Here is a 14,418-nt window from a genome sequence, read left to right as displayed (position 1 = left end):
CATCTCATCATGAATAGAATGTTGTATATGAAGTAAATTACATGGATTTATCATGGGTTTAGTAGGGAATCTACTAGATGTACAGTTAGGTTCTAAATGTGTACCTTGAGGTTCAGCAGTTCCTGGCTTAAAGCTGTCCAGCAGCTTTCTCATCTGCTCTTGAGACTCCAACATTTGCCTTGTTTGGAACTCCATCATCACCTGCATCCGCATCTCCATTTCTGCCCTCAATTTCTGATTTTTCTTCTCTATCATATCTGAAATAACAGGGGTTAGTGCGGAAAAATCAGGTTGCATTTGAGATGGGATCTGGTACTGCTGCTGAGGTCTAGGTTGGAACTGCTGCTTCTGCTGAAATTGGGACTGAAATGCAGGCTTGTTCCCTTGGTGGAAGCTCTCTCCACCTTGAAAACCAGTCCTCTTTTGTCCAGCCCATGGTTGTGGTTGTTGGTTGAACGCTTTCACCTCCTCCTCCATGGACTGACAAGCTCCATCTTCATGATCTCTGCTGAAATAGAGAGAGCAAATTTTAGCTTTAATTATTGGAGAGTTGTTCAGGAAGACATTTCTCAAGGTGGAGGTGAGCTCCTCCAATTTCTGGTTTGTTTCCTTAAGGCCTGCTTGGAGCTCCACCTCCTTGGCATTGACTTGCAGCACTCCTGCCCTCTTTGGCTGCAGATTTCTCCCATTCTGATTTGCTCCGATTTCCTGCAGGTCAGTTTCTGCAACTCTCTCCAAAATGTCAAAGACCTCATCCTCATATGCAGTATAAAATGTTCCCCCGGTGGCTAAATTCACCTTATTTTTCATGAAGTCTGAAAGAGATTCATACAAAATTTAGGTTAATTGACAGTGCTCAATTCCATGATGAGGGCATTTCCTCAACAGGTCATTGAACCTCTCCCAGGCTTCACTAAATGCCTCGCCTTCATGAGGATGAAAATTATGGATTTCTCTTTTATAGAAATGAGTCTTGGAGAGAGGGTAAAATTTCTGCAGAAATTTTCCCTGCATCTCTTCCCAAGAGTTGAAGGTGATTCCTAAATTATGATACCATGAGAAGGCTTTATCTTTTAAAGTCAAAGGAAAATATTTCATTTTTAAAATCTCTGTAGATAAACCTGGAACGTTTTGGGAGGAGCATCTAATATGGAAATAATATAGAAATTCCAAGGGATTTTGTGCAGACAATCCAGTAAATTCAGGTAAGGATTGTATTAATGCATTGTCATACCTGAACATGATACCCTCACCTATGTTCAGATTTACATCAGTTTGCCTCAAGCTTCCTGAGGGTGTCGATCTGTCTAGCATGGTTCTTCTTCTCTCATGCTGTTGACGTCCTTCTTGTGCCATGTTTTCCTGCTGATTTTCTGGTTGTGTGACTATAGATTATGGAGTGGAGTCTCGCGTAGCATTTTTTGTACCGACTTTGGACCTTGTCACTACCATAGACTTCAGAAGAATGTTAGAAGGACAATCAGCTGAGGATTTTCAAGTCCTACAGCCATAGGAAAATGAATCAACAATAACTGAAAAGAAAAGGAAAAATTACTACAGTTATACCGTGCTCCCCGGCAACGGCGCCAGTTGATAAGCTCAATTTACGTAGTTTTTACTGGTTATTTCTGGTTAATCGTGTGAGGATTTGAGCTGTGCAACCATATAGTTTTTAACCTCACTGCCTTAGGGCGAGTCAGGTGTCGATCCACAGGGAGCAGATAAACTAATAGCAATTCCTTTTAGTTCAATTTACAATGTCAATGATCCATAGGCTATCCTAGCAGTCAAAGAAATTATCTTCAATGAGATTACTTGAATTTCCTCAGAAAAGATGTGTAAGATAATTTTGGGTAGAGCAATGAATTCCTTCTTCTGATTAGCTCACAAAAATTAACACTTACTGTTGTCTCTTTAATCTACAGACTCACGCCTACAGTTTTGGCACGTTACCAAACACTTGGCGGGCGCACTTGCAGAGGTTTCTACTTGCGGCCTTAGTTGCGTGCAGATGCACCTGTGGGTGCGTCTGCGTGCTGCACGAGCACGCTCCCACACGGGCAGAAGTGCCCCGCTCAGCTGCGCGCTGCTTTGCTGCGCGCGGCTTTGCTGCACGCTACTTGGCTGCGCGCAGCCTGGGTGTTGCACGGCTGCTGCTGCACGCGGCTTGGAGCTGCACGCGGCTACTACTGCGCACGGCTTGGCTGCGCGTGTTTGCTGCTGCATGCGGCTTGGAGCTGCGCTCAGCTATTGCTATGCACGGCTCTGATTGTGCCTTGCAATTGCTGAGCACAGGTGAGCGAAGCTTGTACAGTGCAGTGGGTGATTGAGGTTTAAGGGTGAGGTTGTGAAATCAAATTAGAACTGGATTGATCGATCTTTGAACAACAAGAAAAGCTTCAGATTAATCGAAAACAGAAACAATTTCAGTTGGAGAATGCTAGAAGAACCTGGACGGGTGCTTCCAGCCCAGCCTAGATTGTCTTGGGGAGAAGAGAATACAGTTTCTAAAACCCAGCAATCACACCAACGTTGTGTCACGTTCCTTCCGGCAAGGCGATGATCTTCTTGCTTTGGTTATTCCTCAGATTGCTTCTCCTCCCAACTCCAATGCTCAACAGCCTTGGAGGGTCTGGAGAACTCCCTCTTCTCCAAGCCCTAGCCTGTTTAGACAGAATTTCTGGACAATTGAAAATGAACCCTCAAGAGGCTATTTATAGGTTTCTCTCAATTATGCTTCTTGGAGATTTTTAGGGCTTTTTCTTCCTTATCGTTTTTCGCCAGCTCCTCTTAGTCAAATGCATTTCTCTTGATGCTTGATACATATCTGAACTCATTAAATCCAATAAGTGAGATCTAATCCACTTGATTCAAAGAATCAAGTGGGGTTAGTAAGTAGGAAAATAATGTACATGAAATATAACCAATATGGATTAAATGAATGCAAATGATACTTTTATGCTCAAGAAATCCTTAATAATTGACGAAATTTTGAGAGTCATCACGGGGTCGTGATCATGATGACTCCTACGGCGACGTTGCACTCCTCCTCGTCTTTGGGGCACTCACCTAGGTAGACATTGATCTCTGGGTCCTCCTCCAAGGGCGGGTCTATGGGGTTCCCCTTGAAGTCCATAAAGCTAAAGGAGGAACAATCGGCCCTCCGATGGCCGAACCCCTTACACTTGAAACACTGCATGCTACTGGTCTCCGGGACGGGGGCCCTAGCGGTAGAGTCCACCGAAGACGTCGGCGGGGCGGAGCTGGCGGCGGTCATCGTCGCCGGACTGGTGGTCTTCACCGCCGAGGGGGGGGGGCTCTCGTCCATCCCGCGCTCGGGGCTGGTCTAGGGGTCGGGGTGATAGAGGTGGAAGCCCTAGCAGTGACGGTCGCTGCCGCCGTGGCATTTTCCAAGATGTATTCACTGTCTTCCACTATTTTATAGGGTTAATCGACGGTCGCTGCCACCGTGGCATTTTCCAAGATGTATTCACTGTCTTCCACTATTTTATAGGCTTAATCGACGGTCGCTGGATTCTGCTCCAGAACCTTCGCCCCGAGCTCGGGCCTCAGGCCACGGACAAAGTAGGCATTCTGCTGCTCGGGCCGGTCGACCATGGTGCACCTCATGCGACACTATTTGAACTCGGTGATGTACTCACGTGCCTTCCGTCGACCTTGTTTCAGATCGAGCCATCTCAGGAGGATGTGGGTCATGTGGTGGGTGGGGACGTACTTGTCCCTCAATCGTCGCATCATGTCTGCCCAAGTCATGGGTGGGTCTCGGAGTCTTGCCGCGGCTTCCACTTCGTTTAGCCAAAAGATTTTGGCCTCCTTCCCTAGTCGGGTCTCGGCGAAGTAAATGCAAAGGTCGTTGTCCATATCATACCATTCGAAGTAACTCTTCAGCTCTCGTTCCCAGTCTTCGTAGTCCTTCGGGTCTCGGCTCCCCTCGTAGGGTGGGACATCCATGCGTACACTCCTCTGGATCTGTCGGCGATGCTCCTCGCGTTGTCGGGCTCGTTTGTCATCACCATCCTCGTCATATGGTCGGGGAGGGCCTCGGGGTCAGGGTCGATCCCGAGGGTCATATTGGTCCCCATATCGATCGTCCCGATGTGGCTCGTCAGGGTAGCGATCCTCTGGGTACCGTCATGGGCGGGCGGGATAACGATCGTTGTAGAAACGATCTCCATGCCGGCGAGGCCGGTCTTCAGGATAACGATCATCGGGGAGGCGCTCGCCACGGTAGCGGTCACAAGGCCGACGGGGACGGTCTTTCGGTAGCGGTCGCTGGGATGCCGGTCGCCAGGGTAGGGGTAATCCTGGCGACGTGGTCGGTCTTCAAGATAAGGTGGGTCTGGATATCGGTCTTCGCGGTAGTGATCAACTCGCCGATCAGGGCGTTCGTCCTGCGGGTGAGCATCCAGGTAGTAGTCCTCCGGCTCCCGGGCGTAGTCACCCCTGGGGTGTCGGCCCGGAGGTCGACCCCCTCTCCTAGGATAAGGAATGTCCGGGTGAAAGCCGTTCACGGGGTAGTACTCATCCGGCGGATCCGGATAGTCACGGGGGTGAGGTTACAGGTCCTCGCGCTGTAGAGGCCGGTCAGTTTGCCACGTGTAGTGATCGCCCGGCGGGCGATCGTCCGGCCGGTGTGGCACATAGTCACGTTGGCGCTCGTGAGGGGGTCGATACTGATCGGTCGGCGGCCCCAGATGGGGCCGTCGATCGTACGGGGGTGGCGGGGAGGGTGCGCGGCCCTACGAGATCCTAGGCGCTGCCCGGGGCGAGGAGGGTCGTCTCTGGAGTTGCTGTTGACGAAGGCACTCCTGTGGTGTGTCTTGGTGTGGTAGGCGCGTCGTCAACTGCATAGGCTCCGGTCGCTCCTCTCGCTCTGCGCGCGGTGAGGCCTCTTCTATTTGCTCCTTGTCGGGCCTTCAGGGGCTCTGGTTGGTTGCGCCCCACTGTTCGGGAGCGGCGCTTCTCCACTCGAAAACGGGAAGTTCGATCGCCGTCGGCGGCGACCGATGCGGCGTGGTAGAGACGCTAAATGGAGTGTCTCCACCTAGGACGGGTTGTGGGCGAAGGTCATCGCCTAGATGGTCGGCGACCTCCGAATTACACCAGTGGTCATGATCGCTCTACTCGTCCTCCACGGCGGCCAGTACTTGGCCACGAGTTTGAACCATGTTTTGGCCAGGTACTACGTTTTTGGGGCTCCTACGGGTATGAATCCCTATATGCGTGCAGATGCGGTATGCGATGAATTTTGAAATATGATATGTCGTGAGCAATGCGCGGAAGAAAAATGGGGGTCGACAGTGCTAAACACAGAGGTTTAGCATGACCGAGCTCTGATACCAATATGATGCAACACAGACGGTCAATTCGAGAGTATTCAAAGTTTGAATTATTAAGATGATGCAAGAGTTATAAGAAAATAACGAGAAGAACAATTCCGCAGCCAAGTGGATGATGGACCCGGCAGCGTCTCGTACGAGCCTCGTACAGTTGGACTCCAATTAACCCGATAGATCACGATAACACTGACGTGTGGGTATCCCCTGATCTGGTCGTAGATTCCCTGGTCGAACGATAAGGGTGGACAGAAAGGACAGGACTCTTCCCATCCCGCAACGAGGCAGTATAAGAATATGAAAGTCAAGGTAGAGGAGCACACGACAAAGTATTGCCAGGGGTAATAACACCTAAGGGGCGAGAGCTGACCTGCAGGACCGTAGTCCGGGGAGGTCGCGGTGGACCAGAAGCCATGGGAAACGCAGCGTGCTTCGGGCTGTGTCGATGTCGGGTGAGGGACGGGCGAGGGACGGGTGAGGGACGGGTGAGGGACGGGCGAGGGACGGGCGAGGGACAGGCGAGGGACGGGCGAGGGACGGGCGAGGGATGGGCGAGGGACGGGCGAGGGACGGGCGAGGGACGGGCGAGGGACGGGCGAGGGAGGATCGGCGTGATGGGGGGCACTGACGGTATCAGAATGTGAGGCGTCGGATGGTATAGGTGGGTGTTGAGGCGGAGGCGGCGCACGTCAGACGACTAGCAGAATGGTCTGCGCGCAGGGACGCAGGTGGCGTTCAGCAATGACAACTGTGGGGACGTGGCGGAAGTGGGAAGGGACCGGCTGATGAAGGAGGCGGCGTGGTCTGCAGCAGCCGCGACCAGACCACCGGCTAAGGCGATAGAGGAAAGGGCAGCGTTGCCGGCAAGGGACTGCTAGCCGATCGCTGGCAGGAGCTGGCCGAAGAAAAGGAGTCACTACGGCTCCGTGGTGATGACGAGCGGGCCTGTCGACCCGGCAGAGAGGATAGGGAGCAAGGGAAATCCTCTCCTTCTTGATGGGGGTCCATCGCGCCTTAAGGAAATATCTTCCTTGTTTTTTTTGTTGTTTTTTGTTTTGTTGGTTTGTTTCCTCTTTTATGTTTTGCCTTTTCACCTTCCTTAACTGATATGGACCCTCCCTAAAAAGAGAAGGGAACCCCTTGTATTAAGAAGAAGAAGAAAGACTCAAAAATGTGATTTTTACCTTTTTTTCAGATTTTTAGTGTCATTTTTAGTTTTCGAGTTATTTACAAAAATGCCACTATAAAGTTAGGAGAGAGAGAGGGAACCCTAAAGTTTGCCAGAAACCGCGTCCGTCATCGCCGAAAACTGCCACCGTTGCCAGAAAATGCCACCCTCGACTAAGCTCCGTCGGCGGCTCATCAGGCCCCTCAGCGCCGCCAGCGACCCTACTAGGCCACTAGCAGCCGCCAACGGCCGCCAGCGATCCCGCCGAGCAACTAGCAGCCGCCTAAGGCCGCCAGCGGCAGCCCACGGCCGCCAACAACTCCCAGCAGCCGCCCACAGCCGCCCACGGCCGCCAGCGACCGCCCACGGCCGCCAGCGACGCCACGGCCGCCGGCCGCCACGGCGCCGGCGACGCCACGGCGCCAGCCGGCAGCGGCCGCCCGCCCGCCAGCAACTGCCCACGGCGCTTCGCGACCGCCAACAGCCGACCACGGCTGCGCGCCGCCGCGGCCGTCCCACGGCGCCGCAGCCGCGCCCACGGCTGCGACGCCACGGCCGCCAGCGTCCCCTAGCGATCGACCACGGCCGCCACCGACCGCCCACGGCCGCCACCGACCGCCCACGGCCGCCAGTAGCCGCCCACGGCTGCCAGTAGCCGCCCACAACCGCCAGTAGCCGCCCACGGCCGCCAGCGACCGCCCACGGTCGCCAGCGACCGCCCACGATTGCCAGCGACCGCCAGCGACCGCCAGTAGTCATCACCGACCGCTAGCGATTGCCCACGGCCGCCAGCGACCGCCAGCAACCACCCATAGCTGCCAGCGACCGCCCTCGGATGCTAGTGATCGCCAGCAGTTGCCAGCGACTGCCCTCGGCCGCCAGCGATTGCAAGCAGCCGCCCACGGCCGCCAACGACCGTCCGCGGCTGCCTACAACCGCCCGCGGCCGCCTACGGTCACCAACGACCACCCGCGACCACCAGCGGCGACCGTAGCCGCTAGGGTCGTCAGAGCTGATTGCGGCTGTCCGGCCGATCGCGGCCTGCCCAAGCCGCCTGCCTTCGCCAAGGCCGACCAGGGATGCCATCATTGGGATGCCCAGTCCGCAAACCCCCACTGGCCTTCCGGCCGCTGTTCTTACAGAGACGATGTCCCGTCCTACAAGTGCCGCTTAGTTTCCTTTTGGACGCCTTGCACCTGCCCGCGGCCGCGCTTTGGCCATCACCTGCATCCTGTCCCAGCGGATCGTGATACTGCTACCATACCGTGTCGCTCGCCTTCTACGGGTCGAAGACGATACCCCGAGCCTATCATTCCTGGTACGCTTTCTGACTTTTCCCATCGGCGTCATATTATTTCTTTCAATACCTCCGAACGTCTTCTCCACCGCCGGGGTTAGAATACTGATAGATAGGACTCACATTCTGAGGGTTAGGATTTCCTCTGGGACGACCTTGGTAGGGACTGTCGAGGGTGTGCTCAAAAGCGGCAGTAGCCGAGCTCGCACCGTCGGCCTTCGACCTGACAACCAGATCATTGGGAGCCTAGTGGCATTCCTAAGTCCTGCTTGTAGTGGCCTAGTGGGTGTTGGTACGTGACGACACCAAATTCATACTTCGCATAGATTTTATTGTCACATCATCATTACATGACATCGTCATTACTCGTCCCCGATCTATGATATGACTGCATTAGCCCCTCCTTTGGTGTAACATGAGTCGTTCTATCTGAGAACACGATCGAATTACATCATATTGGTATCAGAGCCGATCGTGCTAACCTCCTTGCTTAGCACTGTCGGTCCGAAGAAAAAAAAATTATTATTACAAAATCCAAAAAAAGTTTTATTTATCTTTTTCATCTTTACACGTCTTGCACGCATTCATATTTTTGAAACTCATAACATGTGTATTCATTCATATACTCGTCATCTCATCATTTAGTAGGAGTCCATTACCCTTTCCGTAGTATCTGCCATGACGATGGTTCGTACACATAGTGGTGCACATGATGGCTACTCGTTGGTTGAGAATTTTGAGAATGACGCTGATATTTACGACCTTCCTTTAGAGGGTCAGGTTTCCACTCATCGTCTAGACACTTACCTTGACGATGATGGCTTAGACACCCATCTAGAGGATAGGGATTCATATTCATGTCATTGGAGCACGCGTCGGCGCCAGAGACAGCCCCGCCAAAGACCATACCGGCGCTATCAATCACACGAGACGCTTACCGCTAGTGCTTATGAAGCGCCACCTTTTGCTCAGTCCATACGCGTGGAACGACAGTCGTACAATCACTATCGATCGCGAGACGATCATTATCAGCGGCATGACGATTGTTACCAGGACTATCGTTCCCATGATGATCATTATCCAGAGCGAGACGATAGCTATCGTCCACGGGATGATCATCCTAGACAGTATGATGACCTCTACCCACGTCCGAACGATCACTACCTTGACGATCGCCGCACGGATGATCCCAACCACATGTATGATGATTACTATGGATATCTGAATGACCTTTCTCAGCCACATGATGGCCGCCACCAGAAGGATGACATACATCGGACAGGAGGACCTACCTATGATCACCATAGCCTACATCACGAGCAGATCCCTGTCCCATACCTATCTTCGGGTGGCCCATATCCACCCCTTCCAACTTATGTTGCCCCGACTCCGCATGGGCAAGGATACCCCCATGCGCCACTGATGTCTTACGCTCCGCAGGTATCTCCTACCTTGCACACCTATGGGGCCCCACTCGCGCCCCAAGCCCAGCATACTTCTTTCGTACATGTCGTGTGATAAGCTCAATTTTACTGTGTTTTTTACTGGTTATTTATCAGTAACATGTGTGAGGATTAAGCTTATTCAACGAATTTATAAACCTCACAAGTTAGGGCGAGTGAGGGTCGATCCACAGGGAGCAAAAGAAAACAGCAGGAAATTCCTTTTCAGTACGTTAAAGTGCAACTTAATCAAGCCGTCTACAGAGAATTTCTCTATAGACAGATCCTTTGCCCTTTGGGGCAAAGGATCGAACACCTTGCGTGCAGGGATAACCTGCGCGCAAGGTGTTGCGTGCAGGGATAACCTGCGCGCAAGGTGTTGCGTGCAGGGATAACCTGCGCGCAAGGTGTTGCGTGCTTGGCGGCCTCCTGCGCGCTGACTATGCAGCGCGCGGCGGCTGCCTATGCACGGAATGCCTGCACGCAACAGCGTGCTACGCGCGGCTGCGTGCTGCGCGCGGTTGCGTGCTGCGCGCGGCTGGGCGCGGCTACACGCGGCTGGGTGCGGCTGCCGCGCGCTGCGCAGCGGCTGTCTTGCGGCTGCGCGCGCGGCTGTGTGCGGCTGGCCAGCGCGCTGTCTGTGACTGCGCGGCTGCGCGCGCTGTGCTGTGTCTTGTGTGCTGATGTGCAGCGCACGCGTGTGCGCCGCGTGCTGCGTGTGGTGTGCACGCTGAGGCGGCTTTGCTGCACAAGGCGTGGTGGAGATGCGGAGGAGTTCTGTTCTTTTGGAAGATTTGGGGAAGACGATTTGAACAACAAAGGAACAAAGTTTAAACTGAAATCAAATCTAAACGAAACAATCCTCAGTTGGGAAACATTGGAAGATCTTGTGACTCTTCCAACCCAACCAAAATTGTCTGAGAAGAGAGGGATTACAGGGCTGAAGCTTGCGATTTCCCCACGTCGGGTGTCACGTCCTTGCGGCGAGGCGTGGTTCTTCAATCCAAGCTATCTTCAGTCTGTTCTTCCTCTCCAACTCCAAAAGCCCATCAGCTCCTGGAGGGTGCAGAAATCCTCTTCTCCAAGCCCTAGTTTCCTTAGAGAAAATTCTGAACACCTAAACTCCTCTCTCAAGAGAGTATTTATAGGTTTTCTCTTAAGTCATGCCCAGGGGCATTTTCGTAATTTTTGCCACTTCAAATTTTTGCCTACTTCTGTTGATCCTCCTCTCTTCCTTGATCTTCTTAACCTGTTTCTGAATGTTCACTAGCCATAAAACGTTAAATATATTCCACTTGATTCAAAGAATCAAGTGGGGTTAGTGATTTCATAAAACAATACATATGCATGAACTTAGCATGAATTCACAAGATAATTGTAATGAATTTAAACTTGAGAACTTGATTATTTGATGACATATTTTAGAGTCATCATCGTGCCCTATGTCCACTCCACACCTTGTGTCGCGCCCAACATGCCATCGCCACATGTCTACCCACCGGCCGCGCATACTTCATATGCATCACATGCGCCGCCAGTTCATTATGGAGGGAGTGACCCATCACCGCTGCCCGCATCTTATGCATCGGTCACATACTTAGTGCCACCTTCGGGGCATTACCAGACTTCGGTGCCCTCCGTACCCCCTGTTTTGCCGGCGCCAAATGCGCCCCTCGTGCCGCGTATGCCATTTGAACAGTATGCTCCATCGGCACTACATGTGCCTCATGTGACTTATACGTCACCGGCTACATACCAGCCTTCTCACATTGCTTCAGGGCATGACACTCAGTATGATGAGACCCCACAGCACTATGACTATTACTATGGTCCACATTATGATGATTCTTTTCCACGACCACCTGACGACGAGTATTGCGATGATGTTATAGAACCTCCTCGTAGACCTCGTCATGATAGAACCACTAGGAAGACTAGGAGGGCTAGGAGAAGTGCTCGTAATGTGCTAGGTGCACATACAGTCACGACTTCTACCGAGTCCCCGCCCATTGATTATGTCTCTCCCCTCTTGAGCTAGATGAGCCCAATACTACCCATAGTGTTACTTTCCCGATAGACCCACTGGAGTGATGGAGGACCATCGGGAAGAAGTCACCACGGGACGCCAGCAACCACGTCGAGCGGCTCGAGTTGACGTGCGCCACCCGGGGTTTAAGTACCCCGCGTAAGTACTTTCATTTTCTTATGTTTATTTATTGTTCGTTTGTGTTTCTGGATTTTATGGACTGGGCTAATGTTGGGCCCGTCCTTCGTCTTTCCCTTTTCGTTTTATTTGTATTTCAAATTTGTAAGGAGAGGTCGAACCATGTCTCGTGACGGTTCATCCTCTCCCCACGTTCACTTGGCACCCATCCTCACTATATAAGGGGATGGCATGCCCAAGGAACTCTTTGGAGTCATTTTGTTGAAGAAAGTTCACAACTTGTGTCTCCCTCATCGTAGAGAGTAGCGTAGGAGGTTTGGCTAGCCTCACCCACGTCAAGATCACTCCGTGGTGTAGAGCCCGCGTTTCCCTCGTTGAGATCACTCCGTGGGGAACGTGTTCAAACGTGCCGTCGAGATTACTCCGGTACGATCAAAGATTCAAGAAGGTCGTCAGTACTTGGTCAAGAAAGCTCCTACGTCGAGATCACTCTAGAGGAGCCAGAGAGTCCAAGAATGTCGACGATGCACCCCGTCTCAGGGGCCCCCTGAGCCAGCGTCCAAGCATCATCAAGTTCCTGCAAGAAGTCATCAATCTTGAGAGCTTTTCTTGGTCAGTTACCGATCAAGAAAGTCCCTCTGGGGACAAGATCCTTCCGCGCCTTCATCTCCACCACCACCGGCATTCCGCCCCATCAAGAATTGCTGCCGACTGAATGCCTGCCCGTCACTGCCCTCGGGCGTGCGCCTTCACCTACGGGTCCTCGGCGGTCGCTTGCCAGATCTCCCTTGCCGACGCGCCCTTTGATCGCCAACCGCGCAGCCCTCTCCCTCCCCGCCTCACCGCTCCCGCGCCTCTGTTCTTCCCCTGCGCATCCACGTAGCCGCCAGCGCCACGGGCACATGCGTTCGATGTGCGCACGCCTCGTCTCCACCGTGGCCCTCCTGCCGGTCATCGCGCGTCGGGTGTCGGCATGCCTGCCCGCCTTGCGCGCCCACCAAGTCCCCCCACCCTCCACCGCGACTCCGTGGTCACTGCGTGACCGCGTGCCAACCCGCGCGCACGCTCACTGCATGCGCCGTGCTTCTCCGTGTCCACCAGTGTGCGTCGTGCGTCCTCGCGCCCGCCGACGCCGCACACCTGTGCAGCCGCGCGCCCGTCGTGCGCTCCTGTTGGACAACTCGCTCGCCAACCTCCATCCTGCCAACGTTCAACGGCCTCCGCTCGCCACGCTCGTTCCAAGCCTGTCCCACACATCGGAATGACACTCACGCCGTGGACTAGCCATATCAAGGTACCATCCCGCCTCCCCTCCCTTTTACCAGTATTATTATCTTCTACAGTCTCGTCATCCGCTATCACGTCCGCTGCCATCTACTACGATATATTACCAGATAGGTTAGCCACCTTCATCGAGAGTAGGAGTTCTTGAGGTTGATAGGGTAACCACCTGAATTAGGCGTCGAACACTTCTGGGTCGTAAAACGCCTGTCATCACTTAGTCGTCTAGTCGGTCTCGTGGGTCATTGGGAGTTTGATCTTAGGATCACTCTCTTCTCACTGATCGGCGTGGCTTGCATCATTATCAGTTGGCCCCTCTATTGCTCATTCGTTGTTTTAACTCATCGACTTACATTTCACGAATCCATTATTCGTATTTCTGTGGCGTAATACAAGCTGATCGATCCCGGCCGACGTCGTATTACATCACGGAGGAGCCTCCACCACCATCAAGGCTACAATTCACTTTTGCTACCGATCTAGACATAGATGCACATGACGCCATTCCTAGCGATGACCTCTTGATAGAGACGCTGGTCCAACAGAATGTCATGAATGGTTTATCGAGTGATTTAGAGCTAGTGGAGCTTGATACCACGATCTGTTATGATTTCCCAGAAGACCATCCGGAAGAGTTTTCTCTACTTGAGAAACTTCAGTTTACATCTCCCGATATGCCCGAGCTAGCTGAACTCGTGGCTAAGTCTAGTGATGGATTCCCGGACAAGCAGCCGGAAGAGCCTCTACTACAACAGACGCTACAGTATACGGTTCCCGTAGTCCTAGAGTTAGTCGGACCATTGGTTACCTTTAGCTATCGATTCCCCATAGGGTCTCTAGAAGAGCCTTCGCCCTTGGTGATGTTTCAGAATGGATTTAGCACCAATCTAGACTTAGACCCACTTCAAGTCATGCTTCCCGTTAATATCATGAGAGAGCTTATGGACGACTCACGATCACTGCAGAAGTTTCTGCGCGCTATTGACCCCACGACTGAGATGGTGATAGTCGTGCTTTTCAGACTAGGACACGTACACTGCGTCCCCACGGACACGAATCACATTTACGAGAGGAGGTCCGATGTACCTCCTTATTTCCTCTCTAGTCAGGATGTTCTATTTGCGAGGTACTTTTGGAAGCCGATGTGGCTTCTCCGAAATACACAAGTTGGTCCTAGTGTGACTTATTCCTTCGCCATGGAAAGATGGACTAAGGCAAACTTCCTGTTATGTTACTTAGTATGTTCTTATGGTATGAACGATTTCATGATGTGGGAATGGATAATTCCCTGGGCAGAGTTGGCTGTGTTCAATACCATGTACGGCCAGATACCACGTAAGCCTCCTAGCCTCACCATCTTAGTCATGCATTTTACATTCTCAGATTATGGAGTTGCATTTGCCCATCATGTGAGAGAGTTATGTCATAACATTCATGCATGCATTGCATTCTAACGTAAGTCGATGCCCATTTAGTTACTGTGAGGGTGACTTGGTTATGGTTAGGTTGAGGCCTGAGAGATATTCTCCGCGCTCATAGTGCCGGGCCTCTCTCGATAGTCTGGATGGTTGGGAAGATGGCATGCGTTGCAAGTGTTTTTCCTAACTGGAAAACATGCCTCATCATCGACGTCTCTAACCTTAAGTCGTACCAACCCATGCCGCCTCTTTTCTCCACCAAAAAGCCATCCCTTTCTGGCCCTAGTAGTC

The 14,418-nt window shown here is 52.6% G+C and overlaps 1 pseudogene; it reads left to right on the top strand.

The window, feature by feature from the left end:
- The first annotated feature begins 859 nt into the window (after positions 1-859).
- LOC144709002 (small nucleolar RNA R71) lies at positions 860-938 on the top strand (annotated as a pseudogene).
- Positions 939-14,418: the final 13,480 nt, after the last annotated feature.

This window comes from Wolffia australiana, chromosome 10 (assembly GCF_029677425.1).
Source record: "Wolffia australiana isolate 7733 chromosome 10, ASM2967742v1".
Classification (NCBI taxonomy): Eukaryota; Viridiplantae; Streptophyta; class Magnoliopsida; order Alismatales; family Araceae; genus Wolffia; species Wolffia australiana.
The sequence above is the reverse complement of the archived record's forward strand: the minus strand, read 5'-3'. Positions and strand labels throughout refer to the sequence as shown.